The sequence below is a fragment of the Oryctolagus cuniculus genome, chromosome 10, assembly GCF_051225735.1.
Source record: "Oryctolagus cuniculus isolate XC-2025 breed Fujian yellow rabbit chromosome 10, ASM5122573v1, whole genome shotgun sequence".
NCBI classification, from domain to species: Eukaryota; Metazoa; Chordata; class Mammalia; order Lagomorpha; family Leporidae; genus Oryctolagus; species Oryctolagus cuniculus.
In genome coordinates, this window is record NC_142876.1 from 16,286,062 (window position 1) to 16,313,454 (window position 27,393).

The 27,393-nt window shown below is 48.6% G+C and overlaps 1 long non-coding RNA gene across 5 annotated transcripts; it reads left to right on the forward strand.

The window, feature by feature from the left end:
* Positions 1 to 251: 251 nt before the first annotated feature.
* On the forward strand, positions 252 to 26,212 carry LOC138844014 (uncharacterized). 5 transcript variants are annotated; one of them, XR_016213900.1, is made up of 3 exons: positions 252 to 991; positions 3,210 to 3,311; positions 25,976 to 26,212. It is a non-coding gene; the product is annotated as an uncharacterized LOC138844014 (long non-coding RNA). The 5 variants fall into 5 exon arrangements; XR_016213899.1 differs by lacking the exon at positions 25,976 to 26,212 and adding an exon at positions 8,939 to 9,657; XR_016213898.1 differs by lacking the exon at positions 25,976 to 26,212 and adding an exon at positions 5,749 to 5,981.
* Positions 26,213 to 27,393: the final 1,181 nt, after the last annotated feature.

Genomic DNA, 27,393 nt, shown 5'->3' on the forward strand with positions numbered 1-27,393 from the left:
GCCACAGAGTTCTCTCTGTCTAGCCAGCGCCAGACGGCAGGCTCCAGGAGGTACCATTGACAATGCCCACCTGGCTGCTGGCCACATGGGGGCCTCGGGCAGGTCTTGGTTGACAGATGCCACCTAGAGTAAGCCCCATAGCCGCAAGAGGCCCCAAACAAGCATTTTTGCACTTGTTGCCCTCTCACTTTATGGACTGGTCACCTGTTCACATCGTGAACTTTTTCTTCAGACCTGGGAGAGGGGGTGGTGTGGCGAGGAGGAACTCGTTTGGTAGCGGAGGCTACTCATGGAGCAGTAGGAGGTTCTCATCGGAAGGTGAAGTCAGACATGCGAGATAAGTAGCACTGTCCTCCGGGCTCTGGCTTGCTCCTGTCATTTCTGAACGTGAAGTGCAAGGACCCTCGGCGCACCCTTCAGCGGAGCGCCCTCTAGTGGAGCTGTTTTTCTCCACAAGCGCGGCGCTGCCAGGGGAGTCCCTTTTGCGTCAGGGGCTTGGCACGGGGCTTTTATTTTAGGCTTGGAGTCAACAGGATGATTGAGCATTTCCTCCGCCCAAGTAAGCCAAGGTCACGCACCAGGGACTGAAACTGCGGTGTTTCAAATCCCGATACCTGGACCTCACTTACTCCTAGGTGCAGGGAACAGAGCGGATCCTGGGGTGGCGTTCTTGCAGGGAAGGAGGGGGGAGAAGAAAGCAAGCTTCTGGAAGTTTCTGGAAAAGACCAGGCACTGGCAGATTAAATGGCTGTGCTCCTCTTGAAACCAGAAACAGACAGACGACCTGGCAGCACCACTCGCAGAAGCTGGCTGTCAGCCACAAGGAGAGGAAAATCCCCAATCTCGTCCCCACCCAGGCGGGGCGGGCACTGGAGCGATCCCCAGTGTCTCCGTGTTTTCCACAGCACCTGTTGCTCCGGGGTCTGGACACCACCGGCTTCCATCCCCTCCCCCGCTCTGGTTGAGAGGCCGCTGGCTGTGCTTTTATCAGGTGAGACTTTCAGGGAATTGGACACTGCTCAGATCAACGCCTGCCACCAGCCACACTGGAACTGCTAGCTGCTAGGACTGCCTGAGCAAAGTGCCACCGAGTGGGGGCTCGACACACAGCGACGTGGTCTCTCTCGGCCTGAGACCAAGGATCTCAGGACTGCGTTTTCGTAGGGGAGAAGCCGTTCCGTGCCTTTCTCTTGGTTCCTGTGTTGCTGGCGGCTCTTGGGGCTCCTTGGCTTGCAGACGCATCACTCCAGTCCCTGCCTTCACTGTCATGTGTTCTCTGCTCTGTGTGCACCTTCTACCCTTCTCCTAGGACACCAGTCACGTTGGATCAGGGGCTCCTCCCCCTCTACCATATGACCTCATCCTAGCCTACATCTTGATGATGTCTGCAATGAGCCTATTTCCAAAGCAGGTCAGGTGCACAGGTCCTGGGGGTTGAGACTTCAACATATCTTTCAGGGGACACATTCAACCCACAAGAGATAAGTAGGGACAGCAGCAGGCAGAAAATGACAAGACTGAAACCTGTTACAGGGTAAGGGGTGGAAGCAGGGGCAGGGGCAGGGGCAGTCTACTGTTGGTTGCTTCTCCAGCTGCCACACTCCTGGTCTGGTCACCCAGGCCTCTGTTCCAGCTTTGTGTGCAACCCCAGATGAGATCTGGATGTCACACACTGAGTGTTATTTTGATGGAATTAGTAATGTATTTTAAAGATGACACTTCCTTCGAAGGGCCATAGGGATTCATTTATTTGAAACGCCTTCAGTTTGTATTTGCCACTCACTCCCTTTTATTTTAGTGGGCATAGAAGAAATAGCCACGACCTGCTTAACACATCTGTACATTTCCATTGAACTGGGAATCGACCAAAATATGTGGAGACTTCTGAGTCATTCTATTCCGTGCTCTTTATTTAATACCCTATCTGATTACTGGAGAAGGCAGGAATCTGTTGGCTGACACGTGTAACCTTCCGCTTCCTCGTGTGTTCTGACGTCCGCATCACCTTGTCTCTGATAACAAGTGCATTTACCCCATGGAAATGCTTTCCTTATACGAAAACTCTAGGCTCCTTTCAAACAGTCATTTTACTGACTTTCTTCTTTGTGCCAGCACCATACTCATGGTTCATATGTATTATTTCACTTAATTCTTAAAACACACATGTGCTGCAAGTATTATTATTCCCATTTTATAAGTGAAGAAGTTGGGATTCAGATAACTGAGCACTTTTCCCAAATCACACAGCTCTTTAGGGCTGTAGCTAGAACTTAAATCCAAGTTTATTATTCCAAAGCTCGTATGAGACTGCTTTTGTTCAGTATTTTCCACAGTAGTCCTGGTGGATTTTCCTGGACTGATAAGGTTCTTTCTACTCTTGCCAACCTTCGACTCATAAGAAAAGCAGCCCAGGTTTCGGTGCCTACACCAGTGTTGTGGGCAGGCATACAGGATAAAATTGATCAGGTTTGTGAGCTGGGAGACCACGCCTTCAGTACGCCCTCTGTGTGACCTCAGGCCCCTACCTGGCCACACCTGTGTGCCCACTGGCTATTCAGGCTAATTAACCACTCCCCTTTGGAAGTGGATCAACAGCTAGGACATGGTGGGCCCAGCCCTTTTTGCCCTTTTTGGCCATTGCGGGTCCTTGCTGCCCTACGCCTTCGGGGCACCTGGCCTTCAGGCCGTTGCCCCCTGCTTCCTGGTCTGCATGTCCCACGTGGCTGGCTCCTGGTGCTCGGTATGGATCCAGATTTCCCTTTCTTTCTGAGGTAGGGCCCTCACTCTCCTATGCATTTCTCTCACTGAACAAATTTGTGCCAGTATTCAGGATTCTTCTCTGAGTATGAGGCAAGATCCCACCCAGCTTATTAATATTCAGAATTTATTAATAAGCACCTGTAACATAGACAGCAGTCCAGACGGGACTTCTAAGGGATATGCTCTGATATTACCAGCATCCAAGGCTCCAGTCCCAATTCAGTGTTCCCACATCTTGCTTTTGACCACTAGATGGAGATGCATCTATTTTCTCTCCAAAAGATCTTGAACCCTACGACATTTATTGTGGAACGCATCTTCTTCCCTCTCTGGCCTCTCCCTGGCTCGCAAAGTCCAAAAGGCTACAGAACAAGAAGCAGATTACCAATGAGTCAAAACACAAAGAACTGGGTCCGTGGACTAACTTGTTCATCTCTGTGTTTCTCCAGGATTTGCTAAAAGTGAGAAAAATGCTCCATGATCGTGGACGACGGCTGAATCCACCACTTGCTCGTAAAAATAAACACTGTCATCTCGGGAACTACATAAAGGTATTTTCGAAGCAATATAACAACCATCATAATAAAAATTAAATATCAGATCAAGGTGAAAAATGTGATGGACATCTTTAAAATGGCCTTAGGAGCTCTTATTATATAATCTGTATGGATTATAAACCTGGAGTAGGTGGTGGATGGAGGGAGTATACTCTGTATTTAATTGACCTTATTGGACTTTGTCATCAATTACTTACATAACAAGTGTTTATTGAGGGCCTCCGATATCAGGCCCTGTGATAGTATGGTGTATACACTGTGAACCAAATGCCACAGCCTCCAGCCCATATCATAGCCTGTGCTGTGGCAGGCGCACTACAAAGGAACGATATCTGCCCTGGGAGACAGATACGCACATATTTATGTGTGTATATGAGTACATGTGCATAGGTATGTACAATCATTATTTATAAATTCCCTATTTGTGAGTCCGCCTACTCACTAAAATTTATCTGTAACCTCAAAATCAATATGTGTGGGTCTTTTGTAGGTCATTTGCAATACACACAGAGGCCAAAAATTTGAGTTGCTCAATATGCATGTTCCCAGCTGAGCTCAAACAAGGCGACTCTCTGCCTTAGTTCCGCTCTCTTACTGTAAGCAGGCACTGTTCCCGGTCTGTGTAGGGGCACATTTTCCACCATTTTGTGCTGCGTTACTGGTAGTTTTGGTGCTCCCTAGTGTTCTTAAGTGTGAAAAGACTGGGGTGTGCCTTCTAGAGAAGACGTGTGTCACATAAGCCATGTTCAGACATGAGTTACAGCACTGTGGCCTGTGTGTTCACTGTTAATGAATCGCCAGTGTATATTAATTAAAAGTCTTTAAGCAGGAAACTGACATAAAATGAGGTTATATGTCAGGTGATGGAAGAAAATGTGAACAAAAGCTCACAGGAACCTAATCTTGTATTTGTTCTCAGAGCAATGGCTCACTGTTCACCAATTCAGCATTCACAATGACTTTATGCAGCACGATGACTACTGTGACAGCAAGAACTGCCTGTGTGTGGGTGTGTGTGTGTGTGTGTGTGTGTGTGAGTATGTTTGGAGGTATTAGTAGAAGCCCAAACAATCCCAATCCAAGTTAGCCTTGACAAATGCCAGTCAGCTGCTCAGTGAGCTCGCAAGTGAGCCACAAGCATACAAGGCGGGAGGAGGGACAGGCCAAGAAGAAGGTGCCGGATTTGCAGGGGATTTCTGGTTTGCAGCCAACATGCCCAATGCCTGCATCTAGGGCAGAAGGTAGAGATGAGGAGGAGGAGGAGGGTAGGCATGCACGGAGTGTCCCTGCACACAACCACCGAGATGGAAGGGCCAGGAGGGCAGTCTAGGGCTTCTATGGGGCACTTGAGAACCATCAGCTCCAGGCACTTTGGCCACCGTAGGTTTCTGAATGATTATAAGAGATGGCGGAGATTTCTCATCGTTCTGCTTAATTTTTAGTATATGTGCTGCCGAAGCGAGCACTGTTCTCCTTAATTTTTAACCCTTCCGTTTTCCTGCCTTACCAGGGCCATATTACCTCAAATGAATTCCAAGTCCTTTCTAACGCTAGAGTTGGAGCAGGAGGAGAGAGAGGCACACCCGGGTGCCTTCCTGCAGGGCCCAAGTCGGTGAAATAGATCCGGAGAGAAATAGGTTTCAGGGGCTAAGAAAGAGGGCAGCTGTCCAACTCCCAGACCCAAGGAGGAATCCTCCACCACTCAACACAGCACCCCAGGGGAGGGATTCTACAGCCAACCATCCAGAGTCATCCCCAAATAGGGCCGGGACCTTTAAGAACCACATGACGAAGCTCCAGTGACTACAGCAACTGGGGATTATGTATCCTGCTAGGGCCAACCCAAAGGACTTTATTGATCTGTCAGTGCCAGGGAACAAGGAAGAGGACTCAGGGGCTGGAGGTCAACGGGGCAGTGCAAACACTGGCAGGGAAGAATGCAGATTGACTCAGAACTAGTCAATGGTGCCATTGTTTCTCTATCACAAGAAATGATCTTTCTACTGGCGAAGCTATAATAAAAATCGGCTTAGAAAGCCATGCAGTTCAGAAGGGAGGAGCTCTATGGCTTTAACACCCTGAGCGCAGAGGAAGTGAGATCCAAGTCAACCCCAAGCTCTGATGAGCCATATGCCGGGGGCTGGGGGCTAATGCAGGGCTGGTGTCTGAAGAATGAGCCAATGAGAGAGAAATGGCAACTCTCTAAAAGGTCAGATGTAATGATTTCAGGAAAGGAGGAAAAGGTGGAATTTGGGAAGTACAGACAAGTCAGTGTTGGTCACTAAGCAGTCAATTTCCCAGCTCTAGGCATAAGAATCAAAAACAGTGGTTGGGGCCAGTGCCATGGCGCAGTAGGTTAATCCTCCGCCTACGGCGCCGGTATCTCATATGGGTGTCAGTTCTAGTCCCAGCTGCTCCTCTTCCAATCCAGCTCTCTGCTATGGCCTAGGAAAGCAGTAGAAGATGGCCCAAGTGCTTGGTCCCCTGCACCTGTGTGGGAGACCAGAAAGAAACACCTGGCTCCTGTCTTCGGATCAGCATAGCTTCGGCCGCTGCGACCATTTGAGGAATGAACCAATGGAAGGAAGACCTTTCTCTCTATCTCTCCCTCTCACGGTCTGTAACTCTACCTCTCAAATAAAACCTTAAAAAAAGAAAAAAAAAGAACAGTGGTGCTGGAACCAGTGCTGTGGTGTAGTGGATAAAGTCACTGCCTGCAGCACTGGCATCCCATAAGTCCTGGCTGCTCCGGTCCTGATCCAGCTCCCTGCTAATCCACCTGGGAGAGCAGTGGAGGATGGCCAAAGTGCTTGGGCCCCAGCACCCATGTGGGAGACCTGAATGAAGCTCCTGGCTCCTGGCTTTGGCCTGGCCCAGTCCTGACTCCCATTTGGGGAGTGAACCAGCAGATGGGTCTCTCTGTGCATCTGCCTCTCCTCTGTAATTCTGAATTTCAAATAAATAAATCTTAAAAAGAAGAAGAAGAACAGTGGTGCCAAATCTGTAGGTCAGGGTTAGGGTTAGGGTATCCAGCCATCTTTCTTTGCTACAGCTCAAGTTACATACAAGTGCACTTTAGCCATATATATGTAGGTGGTTAGGTTTCTAGAAGGTATGATGTGATCTTCATGTTTTCAGGACTTTATCATAAATGTGCACTTCACCCTCCCATGAGAATTGTATTACCTGGATCTGGGTTGTGACCACTTGAATTTAAATTGCCCCAGCCACATTTCAATGGCTCAGTAGCCACAAATGGCCAGTGGCTACCTCATGGATAGCACTGACCTGGAACATTCTTGAAAGCACGGTAGGGCCGGCGCCGCGGGTCACTAGGCTAATCCTCCGCCTAGCGGCGCCGGCACACCAGATTCTAGTCCCAGTCAGGGCGCCGGATTCTGTCCCGGTTGCCCCTCTTCCAGGCCAGCTCTCTGCTGTGGCCAGGGAGTGCAGTGGAGGATGGCCCAGGTGCTTGGGCCCTGCACCCCATGGGAGACCAGGAGAAGCACCTGGCTCCTGGCTCCTGCCATCGGATCAGCGCGGTGCGCCAGCCGCAGCGCGCCGGCCGCGGCGGCCATTGGAGGGTGAACCAACGGCAAAGGAAGACCTTTCTCTCTGTCTCTCTCTCTCACTGTCCACTCTGCCTGTCAAAAAAAAAAAAAAAAAAAAAAAAAAAAAAAAAAAAAAAAGCACGGTAGGACAGCTGTAATGTAGAAGATGCTGGTGCCACTCCTGACGTTTCCGGGGTTCACATGTACCTAGCTGAGCTGACTTCCTGATCCTTAGAAGTGGAATCCTGCTGACATCACACAGGCCAGCTCCAGCTCTGGTCTCGCCGGGAGTTTAGGCCTATTGCTAACCCGGGTCAGCACCATGTGGGAGAGCAGTCGTGATTTCTTCCAACTTCTTGGCAGATTTTTTATTGCACGCGTCACATTCCCTTTTCTCAGGCATAGCGATATCCAAGAAACAGTCCTAGTGTGAAGAAATACGTACAAACAGCGAAGAGGGTTGTCGGGCAGCATTGCTCTGCCCGGGCTGCCTTCTGCTGGCTCGTCACCAGGCAGAGCGGACCTGGATCTGATGACCAGCGGGGCATCCTTTTAACAAGGCTGCGGTGACAGCGAGGGTGACATATCCCAGAGCTGACCGGACACCCTTCAGCTCGGCAGCCAGCATCGCTGATTCCTACGTCTTCACAGCCTGATCTTCACATAAATGGGTAGTTGATGAAGTCTCGCCCATTTTATGCTTTTGTGGGAAGTGGAAAATTCTTAGTCCTATTGGTAGTGTTCACAGTGGGGTTTTTCCCTCCCTTTCTACCTGGGCTGGTGATCCCCTACCAGCACCTCAGACGATGGAAATCACCTTCCCGGAGTGGTTTTCAAGGGGCTCATCTCGTCCTCTGCTGACACTCTATCTGATGAAATTCTCCCTGAAACGTATTTTGCCTAGGCAAATGGGGGCAGAGTCACTTCCCAGGCACTTCCCAGAGGAGCCCCATTGACATTATTTCTGGGAGTTCTTTCCTTTAGAAGGAAAGTTAAAAAAAAAAAAAAGTTTGGCTCAAGGACCTAGAATTTCCCTCTAAGATCACAGAATATTCCTGGCACAGGCTTGACTTTACAGCATGTGTTAGCCTGACTAAGGAATGGCTACTGCACGTCATCATATGCAGGAAGGTGCTAGCAAGCTTTATGAATTTAAATTAGCATTCAGATATAGGACTGGGTGGTGATGAAGGGATTTTGGCTGACGCAGCTGTGGAACCCTTGACAATTACAGTTGAGAACATACACGGAGATGGCTGGAACATCAATTACGAAATAATCTTCCAGCTTGACAGCTGGGGAATCTTATGTCTCAGCATTCCAAAAGAGAAGACGGGCTGAGTGCTCTAGTGGTTATGCTCATCTCTCAGCATGGGGAGAGCTCAAAACCAGGGCACGGATGCAGTAGGACGTGAACTCAGGAGAGAGGCACGCACAGATGAGGATGGTGGGTGAAAGACGAACCCTTCACGCCAAAGTCTTTGGTCTATGAGATGTGAGATGGTGGGAGGGTGAAACCCCTGGATCATTCATTCATTCACACTCTCATTCATTTGATTATTACTTGTTCAATTGATTACTTGCTTGCGAGAGAATGGGGTTCTCTACCCCTCTTCCTTTCTGTTCCTGCTTACCCAAGGACGAGGGGGCTCTGGGGAGACAGAAGCAAGAAGATGTTCTAAGTATGGAATATACTATAAAGGATAAAGGATATACTACACTATGTAGTATATACTATCAATGATATACTGTAAATATGGGAACATACTAGAAAGGTCAACATTAGGAAGAAGGACTTGTTTTACTCACGCATGTCTTGTTCCAAGGACCTGAATCTCTTATGACTTACACTAAACAGGGCAACGAGGGAGGACCTGGCTCTGGTTCTCATGACCCACCGGGCTGCTGCCGGGACCCCAAGGGGGGGATGAGGGCGGGAGGAGAAGAGGAGAGGGCAGGGATCAGGAGCCCAGAGGTGAGAAGATGCTGAAGGGTAAGTAAGGGAATGTCCGGGCCCTTCTTCAGGAAGCCATGTGTGTTTCTAACTGCAAGTGTCTCTGGTCCGCTTAGTCAAGGACCTGATCACCCGTAGCCCCCGGAGGCCCTTTGTAAGGAGGCTTGGCCACTCCACGAAGCAGCCTCAAGCAGCCGCTTCTAAGGACTGACCATCTCTGGAAAGGCCCATCCATGACCAAGTGGGCACGGACAAGGGAAACGGAGGAGCGCCCAAGACAGGAAGAAGCAAACCACTCACTTGTGACTCCATGCTTAGGCTCCTACGGACACCAGTGACTCCTGGCAGAAGGCTCTGGGCAGGCGTTTTAGAGCCAGCTTTACAAGCGTCTTAGTGAGTTTGCCAGCTCCAATAGACAGAAGGATGCCTCCCCAAAGATGGCTGCGTCTTAAGCCATGCAACTGGTGCAGATATGACTTCAGTGGGCAAAAAGGACTTTGCAGAGGGGATTAAGTAAAGGATCTGGAGACCGGAGAATTATCCTGGGTTACCCAGGTGGGCTCAACGTACTCAGAGGCCCTTAGAAATACAATCAGGAAGCAGAGGAGGCAACAGGTGCCGAGGCTGGAGTGGTGTGATGCTGGCCTTGAAGGGGAAGTGGCCATGAGCCGAGGAGTGTGGGCAGCCTCCGGAAGCTGAGGAAGAAGAAAACGGATTCCCCTGGGCCTCCGGAGGGATTGGAGCCTTGCTGACACCTTGACTTTTGCCCAGGAGACCCGTTTCAGGCCTCCGACTTCCAGGACTGTGAAAGAATAAACGTATACTGCTCTCTAAACTGCTAAGTTTGTGCTTGTTTGTTCCAGTAGCCCTGGAAAACTCATTGACTTGCCTTCATCCATATAACCACCTGATACTTTCATGAAAACAGTAAGTAGGATGGACTCTCATCATGCCCATTCGAAATACAAAATTAAGCCTTCGCCTGCAATGCTGGTATCCCATATGTGCACCCGTTTGGGTCCTGGCGGCTCCACTTCCCATACAATTCCTTCCTGTTGGCCGGGGAAAAGCAGCAGCAGATGGCCCAGGTGTTTGGGCCCCTGCCACTCACTCGGGAGATCTGGAAGAAGTTCTTGGCTCCTGGCTTCAGCACAGCCACACCCTGGCTGTTGCAGCCATCTGGGGCAAGAACCAGCGGGTGGAAGACCTCTCTCTCTCTCTCTCTCTCTCTGTACCACTTTCAAATAACTAGATCATTCAAAAAATACAAAATATACCTTTGTATAATTCCAAGGTATTATATAAAAATATCTCATATTAACTTAATGCAAAATATTGAGCATAATGAACACATAGGATACAAGAAGTAGATTTCCTCCAAGTAAACGTAGCATCCTATTTTTGGCAAGCTAAGAGTATAGAGGGATTGCTCTGTCTTGTTCAGGCACCCAGTGGTACCCAACATGAGTGTGATGCACAGGACGTCACTTCCCTGTCGAGTGCAGGGCTCAGACCATCCCTGGCCTTTGTTCAGTCCACTCTGCCCAGCCATAGCCCTAGACTCCTCCTCCTGTGCTGAATGAGTCTCCAGTGAGCCCCATCTCAAAAAAGCAACCATTTTTTTGTTTTGTTTTATATTTGCTTATCTGAAAGAGTGAGAGAGATCTTCCATTTGCTGGATCACTCTCCAACAGCCAGTACAGCCCGACCAAGGATTTCATCCAAGTCTCCCATGTGGGTGACAGGGATTCAACCATCTGAGCCATGATCTCCTGCTTCCCAGGTGCATTAGCAGGGAGTTGGTCCAGAAGTGGAGTATCCAGGACTCAAACAGGCGCTCTGATATGGGATGAGTATATCCCAAGCAGTGATGTAACTCATTGCCCCGCACTACAGCTGTGCTGTAACCATTCTTGAAAGATCAGCAGATGTTCTCTCCTGAAGAACAGCTCGGCAGGTTTCACGCCAGCCCAGATGCCCGAGGATGGCTTACTCGGCACGGGTGGTCCATGCAAGACCCCAGCTGTACGGAGCAGCTGCATCCCTCCAGGCCCCTGTTGACTGAGACTGCAAATGTTGCAGAAGGTGGAGAGATGAACCATGTCTTCCTGCTTGCTGTGAACCCATCATGGAAGAAGCAAAAGTCTCTTTCCTTCTCTCCTCTCAGCAGCAGCCCAGTCTCTGTCCTGGAGGGCTGGGCTCTTCCCACCCCATGAAGACTTTGAGTTTCAAAAGCCCAGGCCCAGCCTCAGCTGTCCACAGGGGGAAGGCATGGTCTTCATTTCTTGTTGCCTCTGTAGCACATTGCCACACACTCAGTACTTAAGGCCCCAGAACTCCGTGGTGTCATGGTGCCGAGGTCAGAAGTCCGAAACTGGCAGGGCTGGCTCCTTCCGGAGGTCCTGGGGGACTTCTGTTTCCTTACATTTCCCTGTGTCTAGAGGCCACCGATGCTCCTTGGCTTGGGTGCTCCTTCCTCCACTCTCAGGGTGCCTCGGTCCTATCTCAGCTTCCCCCCTCAGGTGCCTGCTCTTCTGTGATCAGATCTCTGCCTCCCTCCTCTAAAGACTCATATGTTGGCCGGCGCCGTGGCTCACTAGGCTAATCCTCTGCCTTGCGGCGCCGGCACACCAGGTTCTAGTCCCGGTCGGGGCGCCGGATTCTGTCCCGGTTGCCCCTCTTCCAGGCCAGCTCTCTGCTGTGGCCAGGGAGTGCAGTGGAGGATGGCCCAAGTGCTTGGGCCCTGCACCCGCATGGGAGACCAGGAGAAGCACCTGGCTCCTGCCATCAGATCAGCGCGGTGAGCTGGCTGCAGCGCGCCAGCCGTGGCGGCCATTGGAGGGTGAACCAACGGCAAAAGGAAGACCTTTCTCTCTGTCTCTCTCTCTCACTGTCCACTCTGCCTGTCAAAAAAAAAAAAGACTCATATGTGCAGGGCCTGGGACGTGGGCACATTAAAGGACATTATTGTGGCTACCACGGGGACCTGTGGACTTGGGAATTGACCAGTGGCACTTAGAGAGGTGGACTTCTCCCTTCCCATTCCCATGCAGCACCCAGCTGGTAACAGGCTTCTCATGGGAAAACCAAGGCCAGTGCGTAAGCTCAGGCTAAAGATCTGTGTCCAGGCTGTGCTCAGTCCCCCTTCGAATGGACCACATGAGCAGGGACCTCAGCATGGGGGCTGCACAGCATCACCCAGGGAGGTCTGAAACCCACGGCCTTCCCAGGTGTGCTGGGTGCAGAGGGAGGCCGAGGGGAGGCGCTCAGCGGGCTGAGGAGTTTCCCAGCAGCCCTGTCGAGAGCTCTGCTTGTGTGGGAGAAAAGCAGCAGTGGATCGTGTTCCGCCCCGAGCATCCTGTCCGTTGGGGGATGGATGAGCTCGCTTGGCTCCCGAGGCCAACACTCTGATGCAACAGCTTGCCCATCACATCATGATTATCTGCTCTAGCCGGCCTGCTTTATAGAAAATGAATTTTTCTTATCTCCAAGGCTTTCGGTCTTCTTCTAGTTTACGGCAGAAAGCCGTGAAGCCAAGCCTCAGATGCTTCGGCCACTTTAATTTCAGTCGCTATCAAGGGGGCTGCATCAGAGCTCCCGGGCTTCCTATAATAGGAATGCTTTGTCCTCCCTCACCACCCCCACGTTAATTTCCTTCTTAGGACAAGGGACACGGCCCGCATTCGTGTCCAGGGGGTACGGATTCCACGGATGGCTGGTTTTCAAACCTGACCGGCTCTGCAATCTGGAGCCGCCATGCACTAGGCACCCGGGGAGCCGAGCCGAAAACAGGGCCGCACAGGGCTGAGGCTTCGCCGGCCTCCGCTGCTGCCGGGAGGCGCTGAGCTGCCAGCTCACAGGGAAACAAGCCCGAGCAAACTCTCTGCTACTTAAAACCCAAGACTGTGGCAGCTTCCACCTGAGAAGGGCAACGGCATCACTATTCCCAGGGGAGAAGAAACTCCGCCCTCTCAGATGTACTTGGAGGGAGGGGCAGGGGGAGGGCGACCGAGGGCGGCAGCCTCTGCAGGTCCGAGGACACTGGCAGTGGATGCGAGCGCGTGGGCGTCTCTGGCTGAGTGGCCCGTGCTCTGAGCAATGGCAGAGCTCAGGGTAGGGGGTTCAGGCAGCCGGGAAAATGGGGAAGTATACCTTAGACCAGGGCTGGATGTGGTCATGAAGAAACGCCAGAGGCTGCGGAGAAATCTACCCTCGGAAAAATCCCAGCACTGGGGTCTGGATGCCTCTCATTCGGCTGCTGCTTATTTTTGCAGGGCTATGATAACACAGGACAGCGGTGAGGCCCCTTAGGCTGTGCCTGGCATGCTGGGTGTCTTGCCATACCGATTCTTCACAGTGAGCATCAGGAAAGGGGTTCTGGTAACAGCCTCACGTTGAGGGAGAGAAGGTCAGCTTCTGCGCATGTTCACTGCTGTGTAGTATTCCACTGAGTGACTCAGTCCCAGCTTACTCATCCTTCTGTTAATGGATGTCTGCGTTGCTTCCACTTTGAGGCTACTTTGAGGCATGATGTCCTGAACCCTCTGGCGCGTGTACCCTGGTGCCTGTCTGCATGGTTTCTCTAGGGTGGAATTCCACTTTGCCACAGGACGCCAAACTGCTCTGAAGGGCAGCTGGCTCTGACCCACGAGCTGTTTCCTCATCATCGATAGTGTGGGAAAGGTTCAAACTTTCCAATCAGCCACGTAGGCCGTGCCATCTCACCGTGGCTTCTAGCTCATTTTCTTAATGAGAAACTGCATTTGTTGGGTAGCTTTGCATGTTTATCAACTATCAGGCTATCCTCTTTTGTGACGCACCTGACTGAGTGTTTTGCTTCCATTTAGAATGTTACCTCTTCCCCTTGATTTCCTTACTGTCCGGAGTCCTTTATGAATGTTGACAGTAGCCCTTTGTTAGTTCCAGGTGTTTCTAATATTCTCCCCCTCTCTGGGTCTGTGCTGTCACTATGGTGTTTCGATAAAGAGAAGTTCCTCCAGGGGACTGGAATGTGCCAGTCTTTCCCGAATGATGATTGGCTTTCGTATCTTCTGGATCCTTCCCCATTCTAAGCCCAGGACAATATTCTGCTTTATTACCTCTTAAAAGGTTTACTGCTCCAGCGTGGTGGCACAGGAGGTAAGCCACCACTTGCAAGGTTGGCTTCCCATATCCATGCACACTTTGAGCCCTGGCTGCTCTGCTTCTGATCCGGCTTCCTGATAACGAGCCTGTGAAGGCAGCAGCCAGTGGTCCAAGTTCTTGGCCCCCTGCCACCCATATGGGAGATCAGAATGCAGTTCCTGGATCCCAGCCTCAGCCTGGCTCAGACACAGCTGTTGTGGCCATCTGGGACGTGAACCTGCAGACGGAAGACCTGTTTCTCCCTGTAACCAGCACCACAGAAATGTCAAGCCAAGCACAGCTCTGAGGCCCAGAATTCTGGCTGAGTTCTTTATTTCTCCAGCGATTCATAAACTTGAGGTGAATTCATATCAGCATCATTTACAACATCCGGGATCAGTTAAGATCAGGACAGAATTATGCAAGAGCCAATTACCCGGAGGGCTCTGCTGACTCCTGTGCAAAGCATCTAAGATCTCTAGGCAGTGCAGCCCACCGTAGAAAGACCAGAGGCGGGGCCCCGGCGCCTTCCCTCTGCAGCCCTGGCATTAGGCCGGGCATTGCTCCATTGCTCACATCTCCAGGGAGCTCACAGAACGAGTCTGTGCGAGCAGAGGAGTTTCGGGTCAGGGATTTTCTGCTGGCTGTTTCTAATTATTGAGCACAAGCTAATTGGAAGTCATTTGCTTACGCCGGCTGCACTCAAGTCACTCCCTCCTGGGTCCCTAAGCCTTGTAGATGGCCAGTAATAACCCCCTTCTTTCAGGGCCTGGCGGTCATTCAGCTTAGACATTTCCCAGAGACCTGTTGGGGTAAATTTGTGCTCAATCATTTTGGAAGGTGTGAACCCTTGCGCTGGGACCCAAGGCATCTCTGGACCATTCTCCTTAAAACCTTCCCCCCACCAATCACAAATAAAGGTGATAAAAAGCTCCTGCCCCAGTGCCTGGGGAGAGCAGCCCTGGTGGATGAGCCACCAGGAGAGGTGCTGCGAGTTATCCACAAACCCAGGTCAGGGTGGACCATGTCCTACTTCCGACTCTGCCAGGAACTGGGCAGGAGATGCGCAGCCCATGCACGTTGGGTAATTTGAGAATGAAATAAAAGGACGCTCATTACCATGCTCTACCTCCAACTCCCACCGCAGGAGTGAATGGCTTGAGGCGGGCTCCACAGGTTTGGCGTCAATTGCCCTCACCCTGGACAGCCTTTGCCTGCATATTTGCCCTGGGACTTCTCCAGCAGTGCGGAGACTCTCGGATACCACAGGAACTCATGCCCCACAGGCACAGCCATAGACTTGCAGGGAGTAAACTCTGCACTGGGCTGCCCGAGCCCCACGGGGCACAGAGGCCGTCCGAGGGCCTCCCATCTTGCAGGTGGGACGTTCTGACGCCCAAGGTGCGTGGTTGTGTGTGGCACTGGGGGGATCCAGCATAGGTCACTCTGTTCCCACATCCACTTTCCCTCTGCTCCCCACCCTTCATCTCTGCTTCTGGTTTCTTCGTGGGAACTCCTGCTTGTAAGCTTGGGTCTCGGGCTCCATCTTTAAGACAGGGTTCCTCACTGAGGTGTGGGTAGTGTGCCAGGGACTGAACTGTGTGCCCCCAAATCCATGTTGAATCCTTCACCCCCAGTGTCACTGTATTTGGAGATGGGCTTTCAGGAGGTAATTAGGGTTACATGACAGGAGTGGGCACACAGAGACAAGGCCAAGTAAGGACACAGCGAGAAGAAGATGGCCACTCATGAGCCAGGAAGACATCCTCACCAGAAAGCAACCCCGACAGCAAGTTGAAGTTGCCATTCTGGCACCCAGAACCGAGAGAACACGTTTCTGGGGCCCGAGCCACCCATCGCAGTGTTTTCGTTACGGCAGCCCTAGCAGACACACAGGGTTTGTGAGCCTAGCGGGGTGCCCTAGGGCTGAAAACAGGAAGTGCTACCACTCCTGATCCAGGTCAACGGAGTCTGGACACCGAGCAGCTGCATGAATGGGGACAACGGCTGTGACCTTCACTGTGGCTGACCTTGCAGGGAGGAGGCTGGAGAAATCAATCTCTCCCCAGTTACTCTCTCCTCCCTACCTCCTACTGGGGCTCCCACTGGCCAGGCACCACCAGCAGCCAGGGGGCAGAAGAGCCCATTGGTGATGTCTTTCATACGTCAACCTCAGCACAGAGCAGGAAGACAGAGAAGCATGGGCATATATTCAGAGGGCAAACCAGAGACTTCCAGGGTAAACACAGGACCACATCGGCAAACGCACTTTCCTAGCGGTACCATCTTCTGTCTGAGTATCTTTGCCTTACGGAATGGAGAGACAGATCTTTGCTGCTGCCTAATCAGAGCTGAGCACTGAGCCATGCCAGTATCCTAGGGCTGCTGGAACAGACTTGTGGCCAAAAACTAAGGAAACTCATTGTCTCACAGTGCACAAGGCTCCAAGTCCAACAACAAAAGGGTTGGCGGGGCTGTGTTCACGCTGAAGGCTCTAGGAGAGGATCCTTCCCTGCCTATGCCAAGCTTCTGGGCGTTGCCGGCCATCCTTGGAGCTCCAGGGTTTGTGACTTCACCGTTCTAAATTCTGCTTGTGTCTTCACATGGCTGTGTTCCCTCTGTGGGTGTCTGGGCGTTTAAGTCCAAGTGTTCTTGTGAGGACACTGCTCATCGGGTTGGAGGTCATAATAATCTGGTATGACTGCATCTTAACCGATTACATCTTTTCTAGAATAGGGCCACATTTGCAGGTGCCAGGGGCTAGGTATCCAATATATTTTGGGAAGAGGGGCACACAAATGAACCCATGGTACCCACTCAGGTCACACGTTTGGGAAATCTTCAGCAGAGATTGAAGAGAAAGGTGCCTGTCTTGGAGCCCTATCTAAGATTTGTCCTGATATTCCTGGTATCCTGGGAGAAAAGAGCCGCCTCAAATTCCAGAGCCCCCATGGTTCCCCACCATGCTGACTTCCAGCAGGAGGCTGGAATTCACTTGTGCGGGCAGACTGTGCTTTTGCTTTGGGAGGAATGCACCAACTGCTATTTCATTTATGCAAAGTAAAGCAAACCATTCTGAAATAAAGTGGCTCAAGGTATAGGGATTTGTATGTATGATAATATAGAAATCCGTCCTTGCTAATGGCAGGTTTGTACCTTGCAGATTGTTTGTGGGGAAGAAGTTGGGCTTGGATTCTGAGTCAGGCATAAATGGCATCAAATGCATTTCCATGGCTTAGGGTGGGGATAGGAGAAGAGGGTGAAGCATGTTAGCCACATTGCAATCCACAACCAGGCAGAAGGCTATGGGGAAATTCACCCTGAGCCCACAGTGGTGTTAGAACCAGCTGTACAGACTTGCAAGAGCCAATCAAAAACTTTTTAGCAAATGCCTACAAGAAATTCACTTAACAAACACACACACGGACTGAAAGCCAAGGGCTGGAAAAAGATGCACAAGGTAAATGGAAACCACAAGCATGCAGGGTTGGTATTCTAATATCAGATAAAAAGCTTTAAATCAAAAACTATAAAAAAAGTTAAAGAAGGGCATTATATTTTGATAAAAGGTTCAATAAAGAAGATATATCATAAATATATACACACCCAACACAAGACCACCCAGATATATAGAGCAAGTACCGTCAGCCCTAAAGGGAGAGATAGACTCCAATACAATAATAGTGGGTTACTTCAACACCCCACTCTCTTCAATGGACAGATCATCCAGACCAAAAAAAAAAAATCAAGATGCATCGGAGTTGAAACATACTGTCAAGCAAATGGACCTAACAGACATTTACAGGACATTTCACCCAACAGCTATGGAAAACACATTGTTATCAGCATGTGGAAACTTCTCTTAGATAGACCACATATTAGGCCACAATCAAGTCTCAGGAAATTTAAAAAGACTGAAATCATACCATGTATCTTCTCACATCATAAAGGAATAAAACTAGAAATCAACAATAAGAACAATAGAACACTCAAACATTTGGAAATTAAACAACATGCTACTGAATGATTAATGGGGTCATTGAAACAATTAAAAGGAAATAAAAAACTTTCTAAAATAAATGAAAATGAAAATACAACATATCAAAACCTGTGGTTTACAGCAAAAGCAGTATTAAGAAGGAAGTTTACAGCATTAACTGCTCACATTAGAAAAAAAGAGAACTGTCTCATTAAAGATCTAATGACGCATCTTGAAGACCTAGAAAAACAAGAGCAAACCAAACCCCATATCAGCAGGAGATGAGAAATAAGAGTCAGAGCAGACATAAATGAAATTGAAATTTAAAAAAATACAAAAGGTCAAAACCAAAAGTTGGTTTTTTCAGAAGATAGATAAGCCTCTAGCCAGACGAACAAAGAAAAAAGAACTCAACATCAGCAATGAAAAAGGAGACATTACAACTGATATCACTGAAATACAAAGGATCATCAGAGACTATTACAAAGGACTATATGTTAATAAACTGGAAAACCTTGAATAAATGCATAAATTCCTAGATTCATATGGTCCAACAAGATTACATCAAGAAAATATAGATAACATAAACAGATCCATCACAAGCAATGAGATTGAAGCAGTAACCAGAAGTCTTCCATCAAGGGAAAGCCCAGGACCTAATGGCTTCACTACTGAATTCTACAAAACATTCAAAGAGGAAGTAACTCCAATACTCTATGAGCTATTCCAAAATATTGAACAGGATGGACTCTGCCAAACTTTTTATGAGGCCAGCATCACTTATATACCAAAATCAAAGACATGACACGGAAAGAAAACTATAGACCTATATTCTGAAGAACACAGATGCAAAGATTTTCCACAAGATACTAGCAAATCAAATCCAAAACCACATCAAAGAGATCATACATCACAATCAAGTAGAATTTATCCCAGAAATCCAAGGGTGGTTCAACATTCACAAGTCAATAAATATTATAAATCACATCAATAGAATGAAAAGCAAAAAGCATACAGTCATCTCAATAGATGCAGAGAAAGCTTTTGATAAGATGTGACATGCTTCAGGGGCCAGGTGCCGTGGCTCGCTTGGTTAATCCTTTGCCTGCGGCGCCAGCATCCCATATGGGCACTGGTTTGAGTCCTGGCCACTCCACTTCCAATCCAGCTCCCTGCTAATGTGCCTGGGAAAGCAGCAGAGGATGGCCCAAGTCCTTGGGCCCCTGCACCCAAGTTGGAGACCTGGAAGAAGCTCCTGGTCTGAGCCTGGCCCAGAGCTGGCTACTGCAGCCATTTGAGGAGTGAACCAGCAGATGGAGGATCTGTCTGTTCCTCTCTCTCTCACACTCTAACGCTGCCTTTCAAATCAATAAATCTCTTTTTAAAAAAGTTATGCTACTGTAGTTTTAATGATCTGTGATTACTTTAAAATTTACTGTATGAGTGAAATGGTCATTTCTCCATTTATTGTTTATAGCTGTTGTCTATACTTCCACTTAGAGTTTTTGTGCTTTTTATTTATTAAACTTATTTGGTGAAGTATTAACATATTTTAAATCTACATTACAATAAAAAGGATTATCTCAAAAACTAAACAAAAAAAGAAAAGGAGAAGGAAGGAGGGTGTGAGGGAGAGAAGGGGAGGGGTGGGAAAGGGGGGAGGAGAAGGGAGGGAGAGAGGAAGGGGGAGAAAGAGAGGGGCGGGAGGAGAGAGAGAGGAAGGGGGGAGAGAGAGGGAGGGACGGGAGGAGGAGAGAGAGAGAGATGGACCGGGGAGAGAGAGAGGGACCTGGGAGAGAGAGAGGGACCCGGGAGAGAGAGGGACGGGGGGTGGGGGGAGAGGGACAGGGGGGAGAGAGAAAGAGGGACGGGGGGGGGAGAGAGAGGGACGGGGGGAAGAGAGAGGGAGGGACGGGGGGAGAGAGAGAGAGGGACGGGGGGGAGAGAGAGAGGGATGGGGGGAGAGAGAATGGAAGGGGGAGAGAGAGAGGGACGAGAGGAGAGAGAGGGACGGGGGGAGACAGAGGGACGGAGGGAGAGAGAGAGAGGGGGAGGGGGGAGAGAAAGAGAGGGACGGGGGTAGAGAAAGAGAGGGATGGGGGAGAGAGGGGGGGAGAGGGGGAGAGAAAGGGGGGGAGAGAGAGAGGGACGGGGGAGAGAGAGAGGGACGGGGGAGAGAGAGAGGAAAGGGGTATCATTATGTTCTTAGAATTGTATTTATGAATCCCACAGAACCTATTAAAAACTAATTGAAATTAAAAAGTTCTGCTCCTTAAGAATAAAAATATAAATTGCATTCCTTAAGACCAAAAAACAAAAACCAAAAACCAAAACAAATCCTTTGTGGCATACTTGCAAGTTGGGTGATAAACAAAGCTGTCACTTAAAATTGTTATATAGACAAACAAGTCCTATGTAAAACAAAGAAAACAAATACTTAAAACTCTTCACCTCATTATTTTGCACTGTCTACCCGGTGCCCTGAGGTCTAAGGCCTCAGCGGCTGCGTGAAAGTACCCTGCAGAACGGGCTGCTGTGCGCATCTCCCCAGAGCCCCCTCACTGCCACCACAGCTAGAACCTTGAGATCTACCATGGTGGGAGTATCCCCATCTTGGGAACTGCAAACTAAGAATCAGACCCCTCCAACCCCCAGTGCTAGAAGGCAACCCTGCCAACGTGTCTGACACAGAGTTGTCCGAGTTCCACTGTTGTCTCTTCTGTGCTAGCAAAGGGCAGATGGGCAGCAGGTGAGTGTGGCTGCTTGGGGTGAATCACCATGGAGGAAGCCAGCATCCTGGAGGAAGCAGGTGGCAAGAAGTGAAGCTCAGATGAAGGAGTGGAGCCCAGCCCGGCCCGGCCAGCTGGCCCTGCTCAGGAGCCACAGACCACACAAGCTTGGGGCTACCGACCGAGTCCCATGGACCCAACTCTGCATGGGGGCTCCCAGGTAAGAAAGGAGATGCAGCCGAGGCGCGAGGATTCTCAGGGGCGGTGAGCGCTGGATCTCTTGTCTCTGCAGGAAGGGGGCTCCCCGGTTGTCCCCAGAGATCCTGACAAGGTCTTTGCTCCAGAAAGCAAACAGCAATGTTTCCTGTAGGCCTTCTCAGGACCTTTAGCAACCAAAGGAGCCCAAGACTCTCCAAAAGGGGCTTTACAGCATTCCCAAAAGTTATCTGTCCATGAAACAAATCACTCATGGGCTAATGCCCCACAAAACACACCTTGGAAAGTTCTAAGGCAGACACCCTGGCCAGCATGGAAATCTACCTGGCCTGCCCTGTGCTTTCTAGCCTGTTGGAGTCCAGCGATCCTTATGGAAAGAAATGCTTGTTATTTTCCTTCATGTGATTGCATTCAAATGGACCCTCTCACTGAACCTTCCCCATCTCCACCACCTCAAAAATTCATCTTGAAAGCTTCAATAAGGAAGAGCAAACTTCAGAATCTTGAAACCTCTATTGCATGGCCAGAAAGCATCAGTGAGAGCTGGATTGCTAGATTTAACAAAAAATACAGGATGCCCAGTTACGCTTGAATTTCAAGAAAAACAAGGAAGACTTTTAGTATATATGCATATCCCATGCAATGTTTGGAACATATAAACACTAAAAATGTATTTATTGTTGAAGTGGCCATTCTGTATTTTTCTGGCAGCCCTTGTAAGGTCAGGATTCTTAAGGGATGCTGTCCGGTCTTTGGGGAGACAGTTGTGGGGTAGCAGAACAGCTTTGAAATCAGTTCTTGAGGGACTTCAAGTTTGACCACTTAAATAGCAACTGAGTGAGTCACTGACCCTCTCCTACCCTCAATTTCCCCAGTGATAAGCAATTGTGGGAGATAATACTTCCTTCATTAGGATGGTTGCATTCAATTTCAAAATTCATGAAAAAGGCCAGCGCCGTGGCTCAATAGGCTAATCCTCCGCCTAGCGGCACTGGCATCCTGGGTTCTAGTCCCAGTCGGGGTGCCGGATTCTGTCCCGGTTGCCCCTCTTCCAGGCCAGCTCTCTGCTGTGGCCCGGGAGTGCAGTGGAGGATGGCCCAAGTGCTTGGGCCCTGCACCCCATGGGAGACCAGGAGAAGCACCTGGCTCCTGCCTTCGGGTCAGCACGATGCGCTGGCTGCGGCGGCCATTGGAGGGTGAACCAACGGCGAAAGGAAGACCTTTCTCTCTGTCTCTCTCTCTCTCTCACTGTCCACTCTGCCTGTAAAAAAACTTAAAAAAAAAATCATGAAAAAGACTCTAGTGTGCAATTAACACATCGTAGCTGCTTAACTAACATTTCATCTTCTCCGTGTAGTGTTCTGTTTTATTTGGGGTCAGTCATGGAGGAAACCAATAATTTTGCTGGAATCCCGAAAGACACAGCAATATGTACACCACTGGTGAAGCTTGTATCTTCTATCTTTCAGCTTCTATGGGGCTCTGGCAATTGCAACTAGAGTACTTGACTGATGGCTTCTCATCATTCCTTGCACAGCCCTCCAGGCCTGATGGCCTAAAGAGGCAATTCTAGAAAACACCTTAGGGAGACTAAACCCATTGCCCCCGGTCTATGCAGGAGCTCAAATATTCAGCAGTTCTTTTAGGGGTGATAAGCTCCAGTCTGCACAGAAGCCTCTTTTCTTTGCAAAGTTCTGATTTTCTAGTAGTGTTCAGTTATCTTGTGCTGGACAACAGGCCAGGGAGGGTGCAAGAGCCCTGCCCCAGGTGGCTCTCCACCTCCGTGTCTTTTGCTGTCACAGGCTGGCTGAACACACTTCCACTTGATTTTCAATTTCCCAGGCTAATGAAGAGCTGCAAAATGGATGCTTCACAGAGCTCTTCAAGCTGTGAGTAGCAGTCTTTATACTAGTTTATATAATCATTTTTGTTACGGAGTTAATTCTCCAATTATGTTCCATTTGGACCAATGCTAATTATTTAAAATTAGTTTGTAGCATGCCTGTGCTGACTGGAGAAAATTATCAGCTGGCTTGGGCAATGAGGGGGTTACAGGGAAAGTTGGGGTAACTTGGTCTTCTCGGTTGTGCGTTATTCCGAAGGTATATGATCTATATGTATCATGCAGATAGATAACTTTAAAAAATCCTGGAAGAAATTGTCATTGTTCTAATTCTGGGTTTAGGTTTTCTTTCCCTCCAGAGCATAGGGATCTTCACATTCTATCTCAAACAGCATCCAGGAAGTAGAACATTCCCTTTTAATGCAACTACAACCTCATTTGAAAGTTTAAAAACACCTCTTGAACATAAGACTAATTGCTATCCTACCTACTAGTTGACTGTGAAGGATATTGGTTGTAAAAGTTTTAATTAAACAGAAAAAAGTCACCATTTAAATACGCAGTTATCTAGAATACTTTATTTCATTATTCACTTTTTTTGGACACATCTAAAGCCTACAACAGCCTTGCTTCTAGAAAACAAAACAAGCAAAACAATTTCTGCATATAATTGGCAACGATTATCAACTGGTTTTAGAGTTGGCTTGTGGATGTTATCAGTTATTGGCAAGGATCAGAAGCAACTGGGTCTCCCAGACTTTGGTGGGAGGCGATTTTCAAAAATGCCCCAGAGATCTGACTTGCCCCTTTGCCACGGAAGGACCCGGGGAGAAGTCCGCAGCCTACAGCCCAGAAGGGAGCCCTCACCAGAATCTAACCATGCTGTTTCCCGGACCTTGGTCTTCCTGCCTCCAGAACTGTGAGAAGCAAATTTCTCATTTCTAAGGCATCGTAGGTACAGAATTCCATTCCAGCAACTCGACTTCTCTAAGACAACACACTTACCATATAACCCAGCAGTCCAATTTCTAGATATTTACCCAACAGAAATGAAAATCTATGTCCACACAAAACCTGTATGTTGCTGTTAGCAGTTTTCTTCATAGTTACCCCAAACTGGAAAAACCCAACTGTCATTCACCTGGTGAAAGGAGAAGCAAATTACAGTACAACCAGGCAAAAAAACTTACCAAAAATCATTGGTTAGCAGTAAAAAGGAAAAAGCAACTAATAGATGCAAAAACATGCTTAAGTGAGAGAGGCCAGACCCAAATGGCTACATACTACATGATTTCAGTTCTACGACACTACAGAAAATGCAGAGCTGTGATGACAGAGAATAGGTCAGTGGTTACTAGGAGACAGAAACAGGGGAGATGGTTGACTACAAAGGAGCCGGAGGGAACTTTTTTCAATGATGGAAATATTCTGTCCTGACCGTGGTGGTGATTACATGACACATGCATTTGTCAGAATTCACAGAACTGTAGACCTAAACAAGGCAAATTTTACTGCATGTAAATGACACTGACGCAATAAAACTGATTTAAAAATGAGTCACTTTGTAATTTCCTAAGCATCACACACATGTTGACTTCACTAGAACTTTTGATACAAACAAGCACAGGTAAGGTGGGGTGGGGGGAGACTAACTTCTTTGCTCTTCAAATATCCAGACCAGACGCTATGCTGTAGCTGCTTGCTCTGTCTGGGCAGGAGACAGATGCACCTGCTTGATGGGGTCCATGACTGACTGTGGTGCTCAGTGGCCACCATCTGTTCCTCCTGGTAAATGTCCTCCGTTCTCAGACACCTGCTAATTGTCCACACCATCCACAGATGCCTGGACACGAAATATCAAGTAACTGCTGTGTTTGCATTTGTTTGCTTGGCTTTGAAGATCTTTCAACCATGCTGTGGTGGCTGTTTTATTATACATAGTAAATCTTACCATGAATGTGATCAACGACACAGATCTGTAGGGCCCTGTAGCATCAGCCTGCAGGATGAATCATGGACTCCGCTATCATGAGTAGGATTGCTCCTCTTCTGGACAATGCACACGAATCTACACTTGCTGTAGGCGCTAAGAAAGGATAACCAGTATCATTTTATTCATGCCTCTTTTGAGGCATACTGCCAAGGGCTCTCTAGAGAGACAGATCTATCATCCATCCGTCTACCTGGAAAGACATGGAGACTTAGAAGTTCTCTGATCTCCTATCTAGACAGTGGGAACCCAGGAAAGTAGATGTGTGGTTAGAAGAAAGTTAGATGTCCCTGCCCCAGCAATCAGGCAGGAAGTTAATTCAACCTTCCTTTTTGTTCTATCCCCGCCCACCATGGATTGGGTGATGGCTACCTGCATTGGGAAGGGCCATGTGCTTCACTCGGTGCACCAATTCAAGTGCTAACTGGAGCCAGAAACATCTTCACAGATCCACTCAGAGATATTTGCCATCTGGGCATCGTAATGAAGATATTCATTACTGGCACAGTCGATTTGGCACTTAAAATTAGTCACCACAGGTAGCAAGTCTCTAGTGCAGTTATAGGGCTATTTCCTCATCTGATAAGGGAAAGTTTGGGACATTTGAAAAAATACTCCCTTATATTCCCATTATCGATTCCTGTCTTAGAAGTGGTTCAACTCTGGTATATGTCATTTTGTTACAGCTAAAAACTAGAATGCCTTAGGGGAAGCAAAACAACACTATAAACTTGATATATAACATGACCATCTAGCTACAGAGTCTTTATAATAGTGGGAAGGAATTCAAACTTCCCCACTGTTAGTGGGAATGTAAACTGGTATAGTTATTCACTGTGGAAGATGATAAGGATATACCTCAGAAATTTCAATGTAGACCAGCATCCCACTCCTGGGAATTTACCCAAACAAAATGAAATCAGTATCTGAAAAAATGATCTGTACCCCCATGTTTATTGTAGCTCAATTCACAGTAGCTAAGATATGGAATCAACCTAGATGTGTATCAGCTGATGACTAGATAGAGCAATTATGGTATACATATACATTGGAATACTACTCAATAGTTAAAAAAAATGAAATCTTGTCTTTTGCAACAAATTGGATGCAACTGGAAACCATTATACTTAGTGAAATAAGCCAGCCCCCAAAAAGATAAAAACCATACGTTTGTGCCAGCACTGTGGTGCAGCGGGTTAACGCCCTGGCCTGAAGCACTGGCATCCCATCTGGGTGCCAGCTCAAGTCCTGGCTGTTCCTCTTCCAATCTAGCTCTCTGCTATGGCCTGGGAAAGCAGCAGAAGATGGCCCAAGTGCTTGGGCCCCTGCACCCACGTGGGAGACCCGAAGGAAGCTCCTGGCTCTTGGCTCCTGGCTTCAGGTTGGCACAGCTCCCGCCGTTGCGGCCATCTGGGAAGTGAACCAGCCGATGGAAGACCTCTCTCTCTGTCTCTACCTCACTCTGTAACTATTTCAAATAAATAAAATAAATCTTTAAAAAAAAACAAACCATACATTCTTCCTGATCTGTGGTAACAGAGTACCCAAAAAGTAATTTATGTGAGTGAAATTAACATTTTAAAACTCGGTGATTGTTTACAGCCCTGTCTCTACTGTTGAGGAACAGTGTGTTTTTTCTTCATACTATGTGTTGAAATCTTTACTTAGTGTAGGGTTAATCTTATGAGTTCAAAGTAAACTGAACATAGATCTTTGTAAAAATGAAGAATGTGAATAGGAGAGAGAGGGGAAAGAAGGGTGGAAATGTGGGTAGGAGGAAGAGTAGGACAGGAAGTATCACTATGAATCTGACTCTGTATATAGGAAATACATGAAATTCATAAACCTTAAATGAATTTGTTTTAAAAAAAAGAAACCCACGTATTATCTTTCGTGAACTTGCAGATGTTCATTACCCTTTCTCAGCCCATTTCCTTTGTTATAAAGTGATGATTAAGTGAGATAACATCAATGTAAACACCTTAGCAGGATGCTTCAACAAATGGGAGCTATTTGCCTAAATGTTAATCCTAAGTGACTGGAGGGGAGGCTCTCTTCATCTTGAGCAGAGCCCACCTTCAGGTCTTCTGCTCACAGCACCACCAGTGATTGCTGCTGTTACTCCTTCTCCATAGGCAGCCACAGTGGACTTATCTGTAATGGAAGTTTAAGGTCAAGAGCAGAAGGGCCAGTGCTGTGGCCTAGCAGGTAAAGCTGCCGCCTGCAGTGCCGGCATCCCATGTGGGCACCAGTTCTAGTCCCGGCTGCTCTTCTTCTGATCCAGCTCTCTGCTATGGCCTGGGAAAGCAGTGGAAGATGGCCCAAGTCTTTAGGCCCCTGCACCCACATGGGAGACCTGGAGGAAGCTCCTGGTTTTGGATCAGTATAGCTCTAGCCGTCGCGGCCAATTGGGGAATGAACCAGTGGATGGAGGACACCTCTCTCTCTCTCTCTCTCTCTCTAATAAATACATCTTTTATTTATTTATTTATTTTAACAGGCAGAGTGGACAGTGAGAGAGAGAGAGAGACAGAGAGAAAGGTCTTCCTTTTGCCATTGGTTCACCCTCCAATGGCCGCCGCGGCCTGTGCGCTGTGGCCGGCGCACCGCGCTGATCCGATGGCAGGAGCCAGGTGCTTCTCCTGGTCTCCCATGGGGTGCAGGGCCCAAGCACTTGGGCCATCCTCCAC